The following is a 14417-nucleotide window of genomic DNA, read 5'->3' on the forward strand; positions in this document are numbered from 1 at the left end:
AGGGCTTGGATGGAGTGGATTTCTTGAAATGTGTACAGGACAATTTTTAGATCAATATGTAGAGGGTCCAACAAGGGATAGTGCAATGCTGGAGCTAATTCTTGGGAATGAAGCCGGACAGGTGGCTGAGGTGGTGGTGCGCGAGCATTTTAGTAATAGCGACCACAAGATGGTACAGTTTAAGATTGTTATGGACAAAGAAATCGACAAGTTGCAAAAAAATGTTTTGAATTGGGGGAGAGTGGATTTTAGTAAAATAAAGCAGGATCTGGCCAAGGTAGACTGGGAACAGTTACTTGTGGGCAAATCTACAGAGGAATAGTGGGGGGTGTTCAAAAAGAAAATGGGGAGGGTACAGGCTCATCATGTTCCCTCTAGGGTGATAGGAAGGAGTAACAAACCCAGAGGACCATGGATGACCCGAGATATTCAGGTTATGATGGGAAGGAAAAGAGAGGCTTTTAGCAGATACAAGGGAAACACATCAGCAGAGGCCTTAGTGGAGTACAGACAGTGCAGGGTGGAGCTTAAAAAAGCAATTAGGAGAACAAAGAAGGGATATGAGAAAGCTCTGGCTGGTACTAGTAGGGAACATCCAAAGATATTCTATAAGTATATCAATGGGAAGAGGATAACCAAGGAAAGAGTAGGGCCCATATGGGAGCAAGGGGGCAATCTTTGGGTGGAGCCAGAGGACATCGGTAGAGTATTGAATGAATACTTCATGTCCATCTTCACCCAAGAGAATGAGAATGAAGTATCGAACCCAGGGAGAGAGTCTGCAAGTTTCTTAAGCAAATTGTTATAGGGAGTGACAAGGCATTGGAGGAGCTTCCAACCTGATAGTCGCCCAACCTCTGACGGCCCGCTTCTACCTCCTACCCAAAATCCACAAACAGAACTCTCCCGGTAGACTGATCATGTCAGCTTTCTCCTGCCCCACGGAACTCATTTCTCGTTATCTTGACTCCCTTCTCTCTCCCCTTGTCCATTCCCTTGCCACCTACATCCGTGATTCCTCTGACACCTTACGTCACATCAACAATTTCCAGTTCCCTGGCCCTAACCTCTTCCTCTTCACCATGGACGTCCAATCCCTCTACACCTCCATCCCCCACCAGGATGGTCTGAGGGCCCTTAGCTTCTTCCTCGAACAGTGGCCCAAACAATCCCCATCCACCACTACTCTCCTCTGTCTGGCTGAACTTGTTCTCACACTGAACAACTTCTCCTTCAACTCCTCTCACTTCCTCCAAATGAAAGGCATCGCTATGGGTACCCGAATGGGCCCCAGCTATGCCTGTCTCTTTATGGGGTATGTGGAACATTCCTTGTTCCAGTCCTACTCCGGCCCCCTTCCACAACTCTTTCTCCGGTACATTGATGATTACTTCGGTGCTGCTTCATGCTCTCGTCAGGACTTGGAAAAATTTATTAATTTTGCTTCTAATCTCCACCCCTCCATCATTTTCACATGGTCCATCTCTGACACTTCCTTTCCCTTCCTTGACCTCTCTGTCTCAATCTCTGGTGATAGACTGTCCACCAATATCCATTACAAGCCTACCGACTCCCACAGCTACCTCGACTACAGCTCCTCACACCCCGCTTCCTGTAAGGACTCCATTCCATTCTCTCAGTTCCTTCGCCTCCGTCGCATCTGTTCTGATGATGCGACCTTCAAAAACAGTTCCTCTGACATGTCCTCCTTCTTCCTTAACCGAGGTTTTCCACCCACAATAGTTGACAGAGCCCTCAACCGTGTCCGGCCCATCTCCCGCACATCCGCCCACACGCCTTCTCCTCCCTCCCAGAAACATGATAGGGTCCCCCTTGTCCTCACTTATCACCCCGCCAGCCTCTGCATTCAAAGGATCATCATTCAACATTTCCGCCAACTCCAGCATGATGCCTCCACCAAACACATCTTCCCTTCACCCCTCGGCGGCATTCCATAGGGATCGTTCCCTCCGGGACACCCTGGTCCACCCCTCCATCACCCCGTACTCCTGAACCCCCTCCTATGGCACCACCCCATGCCCACGCAAAAGATGCAACACCTGCCCCTTCACTTCCTCTCTCCTCATCGTCCAAGGGCCCAAACACTCCTTTCAAGTGAAGCAGCATTTCACTTGCATTTCCCCCAACTTAGTCTACTGCATTCGTTGCTCCCAATGTGGTCTCCTCTACATTGGAGAGACTAAATATAAACTGGGCGACCCCTTTGCAGAACAACTGCGGTCTGTCCGCAAGAATGACCCAAACCTCCCTGTCGCTTGCCATTTTAACACTCCACCCTGCTCTCTTGCCCACATGTCTGTCCTTGGCTTGCTGCATTGTTCCAGTGAAGCCCAAAGCAAACTGGAGGAACAGCACCTCATCTTCCAACTAGGCACTTTACAGCTTTCCGGACTGAATATTGAATTCAACAACTTTAGATCTTGAACTCCCTCCTCCATCTCCACCCCATTTCTGTTTCTTCCCCCTTCCTTTTGTTTTTTCTAATAATTTATATAGATTTTTCTTTTCCCACCTATTTCCATTATTTTTAAATCTTTTATGCCCTGCTGGTCTTTCCACCCCACCCTCACTAGAGCTGTACCTTGAGTGCCCTCCATCCATTCTTAATTAGCACATTCGTTTAGATAATTTTACTACCTTCAACATCTCTGTGTTCTTTTGTTCTTTTGTCTGTGACATCTTTTGATTATCTGCTCCTATCACTGCTTGCTTGTCTCTACAACTGCACCACCCCACCACCCCCGCCCCCCCCACCTTAAACCAGCTTATATTTCACCCCTTTCCTAAGATTCACTCAGTTCTGTTGAAGGGTCATGAGGACTCGAAACATCAACTCTTTTCTTCTCTGCCGATGCTGCCAGACCTGCTGTTTTTCCAGGTAATTCTGTTTTTGTAAGGTATTGGAGGTGTTGGCAGGCTTAAAAGTGGACAAATCTCCAGGTCCAGATGATTTGTGTCCCAGACTGCTGAGGGAGGCAAGGGAGGAGATCGCAGGGGCTCTGAACCAAATTTTTAATTCCTCTCTGGCCACAGGAGAGGTGCCAGAGGACTGGAGAACAACTAATGTGGTTCCGCTATTTAAGACAGGTTTTAGAGATAAGCCAGGGAACTACAGGCCAATCAGTGTTACGTCAGTGGTAGGGAAACTATTGGAGAAAAGTCTGAAGGAATGTATCTATCTCCACTTGGAGAGGCAAGGTTTGATCAGGGATAGTCAGCATGGCTTTGTCAGAGGGAGGTCATGCCTAACAAATTTGATTGAATTTTTTGAAGACCAGGTGTGTAGATGAGGGTAGTGCAGTTGATGTAGTTTATATGGATTTCAGCAAAGCCTTTGACAAGGTCCCACATGGGAGACTTATAACGAAGGCAAATGCACATGGGATACAGGGTAATTTGATAAGGTGGATTCAAAATTGGCTTAGTTGTAGGAGGCAGAGGGTGATGACAGAAGAATGCTTTTGTGACTGGAAGCCAGTGTCCAGTGGCGTACCACAGGGATCTGTGCTCGGTCCCCTATTATTTGTCATTTATATAAACGGCATAGATGACTATGTGGGGGGTAGGATTAGTAAGTTTACGGATAACACAAAGATTGGCCGGGTGGTTAACAGTGAGGTTGCTTGTCTTGGGCTACAGGAAGATATAGACGGGATGGTAAAATGGTCAGATGAGTGGCAGATGGAATTTAACCCTGAAAAGTGTGAGGTGATACACTTTGGAAGGAATAATTTGACAAGGAAGTATTCAATGAACGGCATGGTATTAGGAAGTTCTGAAGAACAAAGGGACCTTGACATGTATGTCCATAGATCTCTGAAGGCCGAGGGGCACGTTAGTGGGGTGGCAACAAAGACATATGGGACACTTGCCTTTATCAATCGCAGCATAGATTACAAAAATAGGGAGGTCATGTTGGAGTTGTATAGAGGCCACAGCTGGAGTACTGTGTGCAGTTCTGGTCGCCACATTATAGGAAGGATGTGATTGCACTGGAGGGGGTGCAGAGGAGATTCACCAGGCTGCTGCCTGGGATGAAACATTTAAGTTATGAAGAGAGGTTGGATAGACTTGGGTTGTTTTCATTGGAGCAGAGAAGACTGAGGGGCGACCTGATCAAGTTGTACAAGATTATGATGGGCATGGACAGGGTGGATAGGGAGCAGCTGTTCCCCTTAGTTGAAGGGTCAGTCACAAGGGGGCATAAGTTCAAGGTGAGGGGCAGGAGGTTTAGGGGGGATGTGAGGAAAAGTTTTTTACCCAGAAGGTGGTGACAGTCTGGAATGCACTACCTGGAAGGGTGGTGGAGGTGGGTTGCCTCACATCCTTTAAAAAGTACCTGGATGAGCATTTGGCACATCATAACATTCAAGGCTATGGGCCAAGTGTTGGTAAATGGGACTAGGTACGTAGGTCAGGTGCAGACTCAATGGGCCAAAGGGCCTCTTCTGCACTGTGATTCTGTAATGGGTTGAGGAAGTGAGAGACCTTGGAGTGCATGTCCACAGGTCCTGAAGGTGGTAGGAGAGATGGATAAGGTGGTAAAGAAAGCATTTGGAATGCTTTCCCTTATTGGATGAGATATTGAACACAAAAGCAGGGGTGTAATGGTGGAACTGTATAAACCGCTGGTTAGGCCACAGTCGGAATTTTGTGTACAGTTCTGGTCACTACATTACAGGAAGGACATAATTGTTCTGGAGAAAGTACAACAGAGATTTACAAGAATGTTTCCATCTCTATCATAAAAGGATGACCCCTAATTTTAAAACAGTGCCCCAGTTCTAGACTCACCCACAAGAGGAAACATCCTTTCGACGTCCACCTCGTCAAGGTTATTCTGAGAACCAGCGTAGACATGAGGGGTGGAATGACCTCCTTCTGTGCTGTAACCATTCTACGATCCTATAATTCTATGCTTGTTGGTGATGAATATATTGGAATGCAGCAGCATAGTAGTGTAATCATTTTCACTCATTTCCAATATGGAGGAGTGAAAACCTACAGAATTGTACTACCTCCTGCAACAAGACCTGCTACCAGCTGCCAGGGTTACCACAGCATTGCCTGTTGTAGACAAGAGGCAGAAATTTCCCGGCCTAGAAATGGGTTTAGAGCAGAAGGCCTGAAAAATAGGGGGGAAGCCGTGTTAGTACCTCTCCCCAATGCATTACTGGCCCCACGAAGGCTATCCGGAGTGGGTCAGGATGCAGATTGGCTGCTGGCATGGAATGACCAGCCAGTTTAGATAATTAAAGCTGCAATTAGGGGTGATTCTTTTTTAGGCTCACCGGCATGTTGTAGCCCCCACACCGCCTCTCACCATCATACAGGGAGGCCACCAGCTCCATGGAGGCAGCCTCCTTACGATAGGCTGAGGACCATCAGAGCCAGAGGCTCCATGCCACAAACAGAGGCTACAGGAAGGAAAGGCTACACCTGTGGCCCCATGATCCCCCTGGAGGGCTTTCCCCTCCGTTCCTCGGGGCCCTCTTCCATCCCCCTCTAAGCTATTAAATTGCAGGCTCAGGGCCCACAAACCTGGGGGAAAATTCTACCTAAGGCCACTAAAGTCCAGAATGTCTTTGTCTCTGGCTCCATGCAGCCTGCCACTGTGGATGTCAGCAACATTAGCTAATTAGCAGTTCACTGGGTCAAGCAGACTGGTGACATGAGTGTTCCTAGCGAACAGAAACTTGGAGTCTTCAAGCAATGCCTCGAGTGGTCTACTGGCTTTCTCTTATATATGTATCTGAAAGGGTGTGCTGAATAACTGTAGTTTTCTGTATGCTGTTTTCTGCAACAGGGCCAGCACATGGAGCCACCATTGGACAAGGACAACACTGATGACTTCGAGGACAGCGAAGAAGTCGGAAGGGTCCAAAATCTGTCATCAACCAGAGCTCTTCAGCAACATCCCTCCCGGTCACCTATTCTCAACTGCATTAGCAAAGACCAACATTGATATTCATACCACTTGATATTATAGAAAATCCCACAGATAGACTTCCAAAAGGCTTATTACGTTTCCGGTTTACACAAATGACAACACATTCATTATCACTTTGGTGTGAGCCCATTGTGCTTATTTTAAGTGTTTTCTTTACCTGGCATTCCTAAGCTGCAATGACTTCAGCGTAGAAGGTGAAAGGCTGCTGCAGCTTGTTGAGGTGCTCATGGTCAGGAATGTCTAGGAGGCTATGTCCATTGTATCAGAGTTAGCAGTATAGTGTGATTCTCCTCATTTTTATGTACTATCCCTTCTATTGTATTCTAGCTTCTCCTGAAAGAAGAATGGCAGTGGTTTAGTGTGCAACCTTTTGCATATATGTGAGGCAGCTTAGGATACTGTGCATGACGAGAATAAGAATCAGTAGGAGGTTAAAGGAGGAAGTAGTTGGTGTCTAGAGTGAGTGAGTGATGTTGTGAATTGGGGGATTGTAATGGGAGGCATGGAGGGAGGGATTGAGGGATTGTTTGTGTTGGCTAAAGTTGGATGATGCTGAAATATGCAGATATTAGGAGAGATTGTTGATTTACTCAGCCATCTCTCTCCCTTATATAGCTGGTTAATTTGATAGGGCACCTGTCATCCATTAGAGGAAAGAATGACCTCCTTCCTTTTGCTCACTTTCTCTATAAGCATATCCGTGGCTGGGTTGTAGAGTAAGGAGACTCTAGTTGACACCATGTTGCCTGTTATTCTAATGACTTACTCTGTACTAAACATCATTGAAAAATGTACCTCTACTTTAAGGGCTAGCAACCAGTTATATTTCCCACATTCCCATTCAGCAAGCTGTATATAAGGAGCACAGTTAGCACTGATGGTTTGCTCATTCAATGTTAATGAGAACAGACCACAAAATGGATTAGGTCTCTTGCCAACAGCATAAAGTGGTCAGAGTAAACGGTCTGCCCATCATCCACCTGATAATACATCCAAAGGGGAAACCAGGCCCTAACTTTCTATTTAAAACCAGTAAGTTACTAACAGCAGGATATGTAATAAAAGACTTGGTGAAGTTGGTAGGTGTGTATAGCAACCATCCATCTCAAAAGATGATGATGTAAGCAAACTAGCTCAGTTACTTTACCACTTTGCAACAAAGTGAGTGGCCAAAACGTCAAATGCTTGAGTGACAGTCCTTGCCACTGATGGTGCACATTAAAATCATAGGGTCAGATGATGAAACCTACAGTTATAACCCTTGAAGTCTGTGAGCTTTCCTCTTTGCTCTAATGTCCCTGTTATAGTTTTCAACATTATCTTTAAACCTGAGCCTAAGTTGGCCCAGCAGCCTTGAAGCATCTGCAAATTCTCTGCACAACAGCTCCTTTGCAATGCACCCACACTCCCTCAGATATAAATGTCCAAGTCACCACAGATACCTGTGTTTGAGAAGCATTAATAGAATTGGCAACCTTGCTGGCTCAATCACTTTGGTGCTAGTAACCTTTCCTTTCCACTTGATATTTAGAACATGGCAGAGAGAGGAAAGAGTTTTTATCTCTCTTGTGTGCTGTAGATGGTTCAGATTCACCATCATGCACAAGTGTGATCAGAATAGAATCATGTCTTAGTATTCAATGTCAATTGCCTTTGGTCTGACACCTCTTCAATCACTTGGCCAAGTGTGGTTGCTGCCTTTCCAATGTGAGAGTTTCACTTGTAATCTTGAGATAAGTTATCTGATATAGTTGATCTCAGGGTTGATCTCAGGTAGAGGAATTAGTGTACTGTTAGCTATTAGAACTTCTGGTACAGCCAACACAATCTCTACCATAATCATTGTCTTCTTTGGACTGATGATTCGTGCAATTTTCCATAAGCTACTGTTGAAGTTGGCAGGCTAATAAATATGTTTTTTATTGAGTAACAATGATGATATTATTATAGCCCTTTGTAAAATTGCGGAATAATGCACAATTGAACCTAATGCTTGCAGGATAAATTACAAGCCATCAACAGTTGTGACATGTCTAGTACATTACATTAAAGATCTACATCAGGGTTGGTATGAAGGGCTCTGTGTTACTGTTTGAAAATTCATATGCATTCCAATGGTATCTTAATTGTGGTGTAAGTGATACAATCATTAATAACCACAGTAATCTAAATGATATGGAACGCAGTTGAGTGAGCCTGTCAACCTCTGTAGAACTGCACCTAATGAATATTAGTTGTGTCATAGCAAAGTCTGCATTCTGAATTGCACTGGGAGCTGTTGGTTTCCTATCTTAAAAAGGTTTGACTAACCTTTATTGTAAATAATCTTTTGACACATGCTGTACACTGACAGAGCAGAGTGTTTTTTTTAACAGGAAGTGCTTGACAACAGGTGATACATGATTGATGTTGTGGAGTGGTCTCCATCACTGCAACCCGCAGACCACAAGAGGTTTTACTTTGGTTTACTTAGGTATTCCTTCACCACCATTTCTGCACGTATGAAAAATATAAAAGTGTAGCACTGAGAAGGGCTGTGGGGTCAGTACTATAAAACATTAAAGATCATGGACCAAAAGTTACATTGCTAGGACCAGCAGTTTGTAGAACTCTGCATTATAAGTCTTCTTTCCCATAAACCACATGTCATGAAATATGCAGTCAGTTGATACCATATTATGTTTTAAAGAAACACCTTTTCAGCAAGCTATTTAAAAGTGATCTAGAGAGCACCCAGATAGCCTATGTGCCACACAATGAAACATTAAACCTTACAGGAGAGAAGGGCTCAGGTTCAATTTCCTACTGCTACAATTGGCCATGGTGACCTGTGGGAAAACCAGCCAAGGTTTTTACTCCTGAGTGCTATCCAATGACCCCTTCTGGAAACCCCATGGGTAGAATTTTACAGCCTCATCGCGGTGGGGGTGGGGCTGGAAATTGTGGCAAGCGTTCAAAAATCCATTGACTTTGGCAGGACTGTAAGATGGGAGGGGCCATAAAATTCTGCCCCATATGTGTGAATATTAGATGAGGGCAGAATTTAATGGATCAAGTTTGACTGTGAAAGCCTTCAAAAGCCTGCTCACAGTCAGTGGCCATGCTACCAACATTTTTACCCAGCTAGGCTTGTTCCAATCAGAATGACAAGGCCATCTGCATATCAGACAGAGATACCCTTCTCTTGTCTTACTCACATAAAATGACCATGGCCCTAATATTTACTCGAGGCCTGAAGAGAGTGAGGAGGAGGATTTTTGGATTGGAAACCCTGAAGTGTGGATTTCCTGGACATCCTACAGAAATTAAGTGTAGGCCATCTTTAAAATGTTTTCAACAAGCTTCCTGTCTCACAGCCTGCCTGATAGGTAGTGGGGTGTGGCATCAAATATCATGTGGGGTCTGACTCCCTGGTCGCACAGAAACACACAAGGTGAGCCAAGGGCCTCCCTTGCTTCATCTGATCAGCCACCTCTGAAGCTAAGGGCCATTAACATACATTCGGAAGCAACTCATGACTGCATTGCACATGAGAGATCGGAGAGATAGTCAACTAACCGTTGAAAATTTGGCTTGTTGGATACATTTTGGCTACCCATTTGATGCCCAAAACCCACGTGGTAAGATATTCAGGCGGGCATGTAAATGAGCACATAACCTGAATCACATGTAAAACTGAGTAATATGCAAACTGGGGCTCTAGATCAGTTGTAGGACCTTGATTACAAAGTTCAATTAGAATAGGCAGGGTTTTTGGTGAGTGACTAGCTCTATGCAATATCAGCTGACACCACTTGTGTAGAATTTGCACAAGTTCTAAAGCAGTTGGAAGTGATTTAGTCCTGAAGATGAAAAGCAACAAATATTTGTCCTCATATGGGGACACTTACCTTAAAGTGGGTACATCCTTTTAAGTTTGAGTTACTGGCAAGAATTTTTGAATTCCCAATTAGGCTAGCTGCCAGTAGAAGATGAAAGCTTACTGGGAACCTATGGTAATTATTCAAATGAGCTAACCCTCAAAAATTATGTGCAGTCTACATGGTGAACTTCTGGTTAGCTTTGTCCAAGCAGTTAGTCATTCATATCTCTGCTTTGCTGCCATCGCAAAACTAGCTCGTTAAAGAAAACCACAAATATTGGTAATTGAAACTAAAAAAGCTGGAAATGCACTGCAGCATCTGAAAGAGAAACCATTTCGGAAATGAACGTTCACCAGAAACAAAGTTAAGGACAGCAAGGCCTGTAAGTAAAATGCCAGACTGGTAATTTGCAGGAGTGCTGTCACAGATTTGAATCTCAGGACTGTGTGATCAGTCTGCTCGTATAGCCACATGTGTGATGAGTTTTGAAGTTCCCAATTGGGCTGCCATGTGTGACTTGCCTCACCCTCCCCTACTTCCTGGCACTGGCACCTTCAAGGGTACAACATATGAGAAAGAAGAGGAAGAGAAGGGTGATTATCATCCATATGCCTCAGTGAAAGTGTGCTTCTTCAGTAAGCAAAGAATGCTGCTTTCTGTTTAGGTAAAAGTTTACAGTGTCTGCAGAGGAAAATGACTTTCATCTTTGAGTACAGATTATTTACATTTTATAACCATGAAGTCTCTTTTTCCATTTATATGTTGTCTAGAAAAGATTATTTTGGTTTTTCCAGTCACTGCTCTGAAAAAGTATGCCAATTTGATCCTTCCCTCCAAGATTCTTAACTCTTTATTTTTCTTTTTTCTTTGGTATCTTTATATAAAACCTTCCGTACTAATTTTGATATTTGTTTGTTATTTTTGGTATTTATTTTTTAGTTGTAACTTTCTTTCCTCTTTCTCTTTTACTATCCCAAATCTACAACCAATCCTCATCTGAGGAAAGGCTAAGTTATTCATCTTGTTCCAGAAATTTTCTGTTCTCCAGCTAATACCTTCCACTGATTCTATGGCCAAGATCAATAAAGCACTATTTACAAGTCAGCAAATTCCATTCCAGGGTACAACACGTTGATGTCCCAACTTAAGTACCCCGGATTTAAATTTTGTTCATCTGGAATAAGGTCAAATAGGACACAAGAGATACATTTTCTGGGAAAATGGGCTTCTGACTACATTAACATCTGTTAGCTAAAGGAAAATTTAAGACAATAAAACCTTTCCTAAAATGAATAATTTCAGTACCGATGCCAGCTTGCTGAGATACTCCACAATAATGGCTCCACCTATGACTGCAACTTACTCTGGATCACTCCCAGTGTTGTTACTGAACTTATTTATTATCTAACACCCTTGTGATTAAGCAAGTGAGTTAAGTTAAACCTGAATGTTCTAGATGTGGATGTTGGGTGCATGATCTGCAAGATTGTAGATGATACTAAGATTTGTGCAAATCTCAGGACTGTTGACAATGCTTGACCTCTTCAGACCGATCTTGGTACATTGGAGTATTGGCCTCTTAATTGGCCAATGATGTAAAACTTGGAAAAGTACAGTGCTATGCATCTGGGCAGGGTGAATGCTGAAAATATATACACCCTTCAGGGAAATGCATTAAAGCAGGTAGAGAAAGAAAATAGACCTCCACAAAGGTTTATGAACAATGCCCTATATTGATAGCTTGAATGAAATAGGGTATTAAGGTGAATTTATAAGACAATTGATTGTAGGATATGCTATTTTCTCCTTGTGAGGCCTCAGTTGGAATACTGTGTCCAGCCTTGGTCTCCTCTCATGATGCATAATATTGAGACTTTGGAAAGAGTGCAGAAGGAGGCAACGAGATTTTTTTTTCATGTAGCTGGCTAGGCTCAGCTTTTATTGCCCCATCCCTAATTTCCTTTGAGAATGTAGTGGTGAGCTGCATCCTTGAACTGCAGTCATGTAGGGTAGGTACACCCGTAGTGTTGTTAGTGGGGGGGGGGAGTTCCACAATTTTAATTGAAGAGCAATGGAGGAACAGCGATATAGTTCCAAGTTGATATTGTGTGTGGCTTGGAAGGGAAATTCCAGGTGGTGGTGTTCCAATGCATTTGCTGCCATTGTCCTTCTAGGTGGTAGAGGTCGCTGATTTGAAAGGTGCTGTCGGAGCCTTGGTGACTTGCTGCAGTGTGTCTTGTATATAATACACACTGCTGTTTCTGTGCGTCAGTGGTATAGGGGGTGAATGTTTAAGGTGGTGGGTGGGATACCAATCAAGTGGGTTGCTTTGTCCTGGATGGTGTCAAGCTTGTTGGGTGTCATTGGAGCTGCACGCATCCATGCAAGTGGAGAGTATTCCATCACACCCCTGATTTGTGCCTTGTAGATGGTGGACAGGCTTTGGGGAGTCAGGAGGTGAGTTACTCACCACAGAATTCCCAGCCTCTGACCTGCTCTTGGAGCCATAGTGTTCATATGGCTGATCCAGTTCAGTTCTTGGTCAGTGGTAACCCCCAGGATTTTGATGGTGGGGAATTCAGCAATAGTAATGCATTGAATATCAAGGGAATATGGTCAGATTTGCCCTTGTTGGAGATAGTCATTGCCTGGCACTTGTGTGGTGCGAATGTCACCACAGTTTGAAGCACCTTAGTTATCAAGGTAAGTTTAGAGTAAGGTTTAGAGAAGTGTAGATCTTGGAGTAATGAAGGGAATTGACTTTGTCAAGTTGATAGTTTGTTCCAATAGATGAGGAAGGCCCAGAGGTCACAATTATAAACTATATAAGGTCAAATCGAGGTTAGATATTTGGAGGTAATCCTTTCCCCAGAGCATAGTGGACCTCTAGAACAGGTTGCTGGCTTGTGCAGTAGATACCAATTTGCTGAATTCCTTCAAGCAAGAGCTGAATCTGTTTCTGACTGTGTCAGAGATCATCTCGTACAAAAAGCATAAACATATCAAGGCCAGAATGATCTCCTGGACTAGCCTGAATGGCCTAAGGGGTTTGAGAGGCATTTCACAGATATTTTTCCACCCAAATTGTCCTGGGGTTTGATCTGGTTTTTCTCCTCTCCTGGGAGATCATATGGTTTGGGTGGGGTGGGATGTGTATGTATTGTGCTGCACAAGGTATCATAATTGTATGGAACAGGCTGGGTGCACCAAAGGATCTTTTCCTGTCTATTATTGTTTATATGTTTGTATAAGCATGATGTACAACATCTTACATTTACAAAGCACCTTTAACAATACAGAATGTGTCCTCCTCTGATTTAAAAAGGTGACGAAAAACAGTTTAGATCTATGAACTAGCTCATAATCACCAGCTATCTCTGCTGCCTGCCTTGTCATTTTAACCTTCTGTTCTTCCACATGAGTTCTCACTACCAAAGGAATTGAATCTTTAAATTCTTCTAAAAGAATTACTCTTCTAGGAGCTGCATATGTTGTCTCTACCTTTAATGCCCGTATCCACCGGTCAAAATTATTTTGTTTTACTCTCTCAAACTCAATATAAGTTTGACCAGGCTGTTTCCTTATATTCCTATATTTCTCATGTCTCCTGAGTTTTCAATCTTAATAGGACTTACTTGTCAAAGTTAAGTTGCCCCACATCATGTAACCTATATATGTTACAAAAAATGCTGCATTCGTTTGAGTTATTTTTGCATAATTATCAGTTGATAATTGGAATGCCTTTACCTTTACAAGATAAATTACATGCTAAGGGAGTAACTTTTTGTCAAGATTTATACAACTTTTTTGTTACCAGATGCATGTGCTTGAGTCCACAGATGTCTCATCATCAAGGGTAAGTGGATGAATACAATGTCACCCGATATTAGTTTAATCATTTGTATATACTACATTCTTGATGCCAACATATGTTTTATAGGGGACTTTAGCAGAAAGGAAAACATTCACACATAATAATTCCAGAAAGAAAAATCTATCTATTTTCAGCCTGTCATTTCCTTATTTTATCACAACTATCATTCAAGTTCCTCTTGGAATCAGGACATCAGAACTGGTCATAACTTTGAGATCACATCACCATCAATTATTCTTTACAGGAAGGAAGCAATTCATTGGCAGACAGCATTTGCAAACTTATCTGTGAATCAATCTCTACTGGACTTCCTTCAGTCCCATAACACCAGCACGGATAATAAACAACCGTCAGTACAAATAGCAGGCTGACATTATAAAGGTCTATTAGGGCAGCATGGCTGGAAATAGGAGACTGGAAATGCAAGTTAAGTTCCCAGGACAATGACTCAGAGACCCTCTTTCAAATATCTATGAAGTTCCTGTCATTTACTTTAACTTAAATAATGGTTCTCAGCTCAAAGCAAATAGATGATCATGAGTCACAGTAAGTGATCAGATAATCATCAATGAAAGCAATGCTTAGATGTTGGGAATGATGGTAATTGAAGCAATCATCAGAGCAGCATTTTTGCCCTTACAAAATATTTTCTTTAAAACAAACTACGAAAGGAAAATCCAACAGAAAGCTATTTTCTGATTTTTCTACC

This window comes from Carcharodon carcharias, chromosome 5 (assembly GCF_017639515.1).
Source record: "Carcharodon carcharias isolate sCarCar2 chromosome 5, sCarCar2.pri, whole genome shotgun sequence".
Lineage (NCBI taxonomy): Eukaryota > Metazoa > Chordata > Chondrichthyes > Lamniformes > Lamnidae > Carcharodon > Carcharodon carcharias.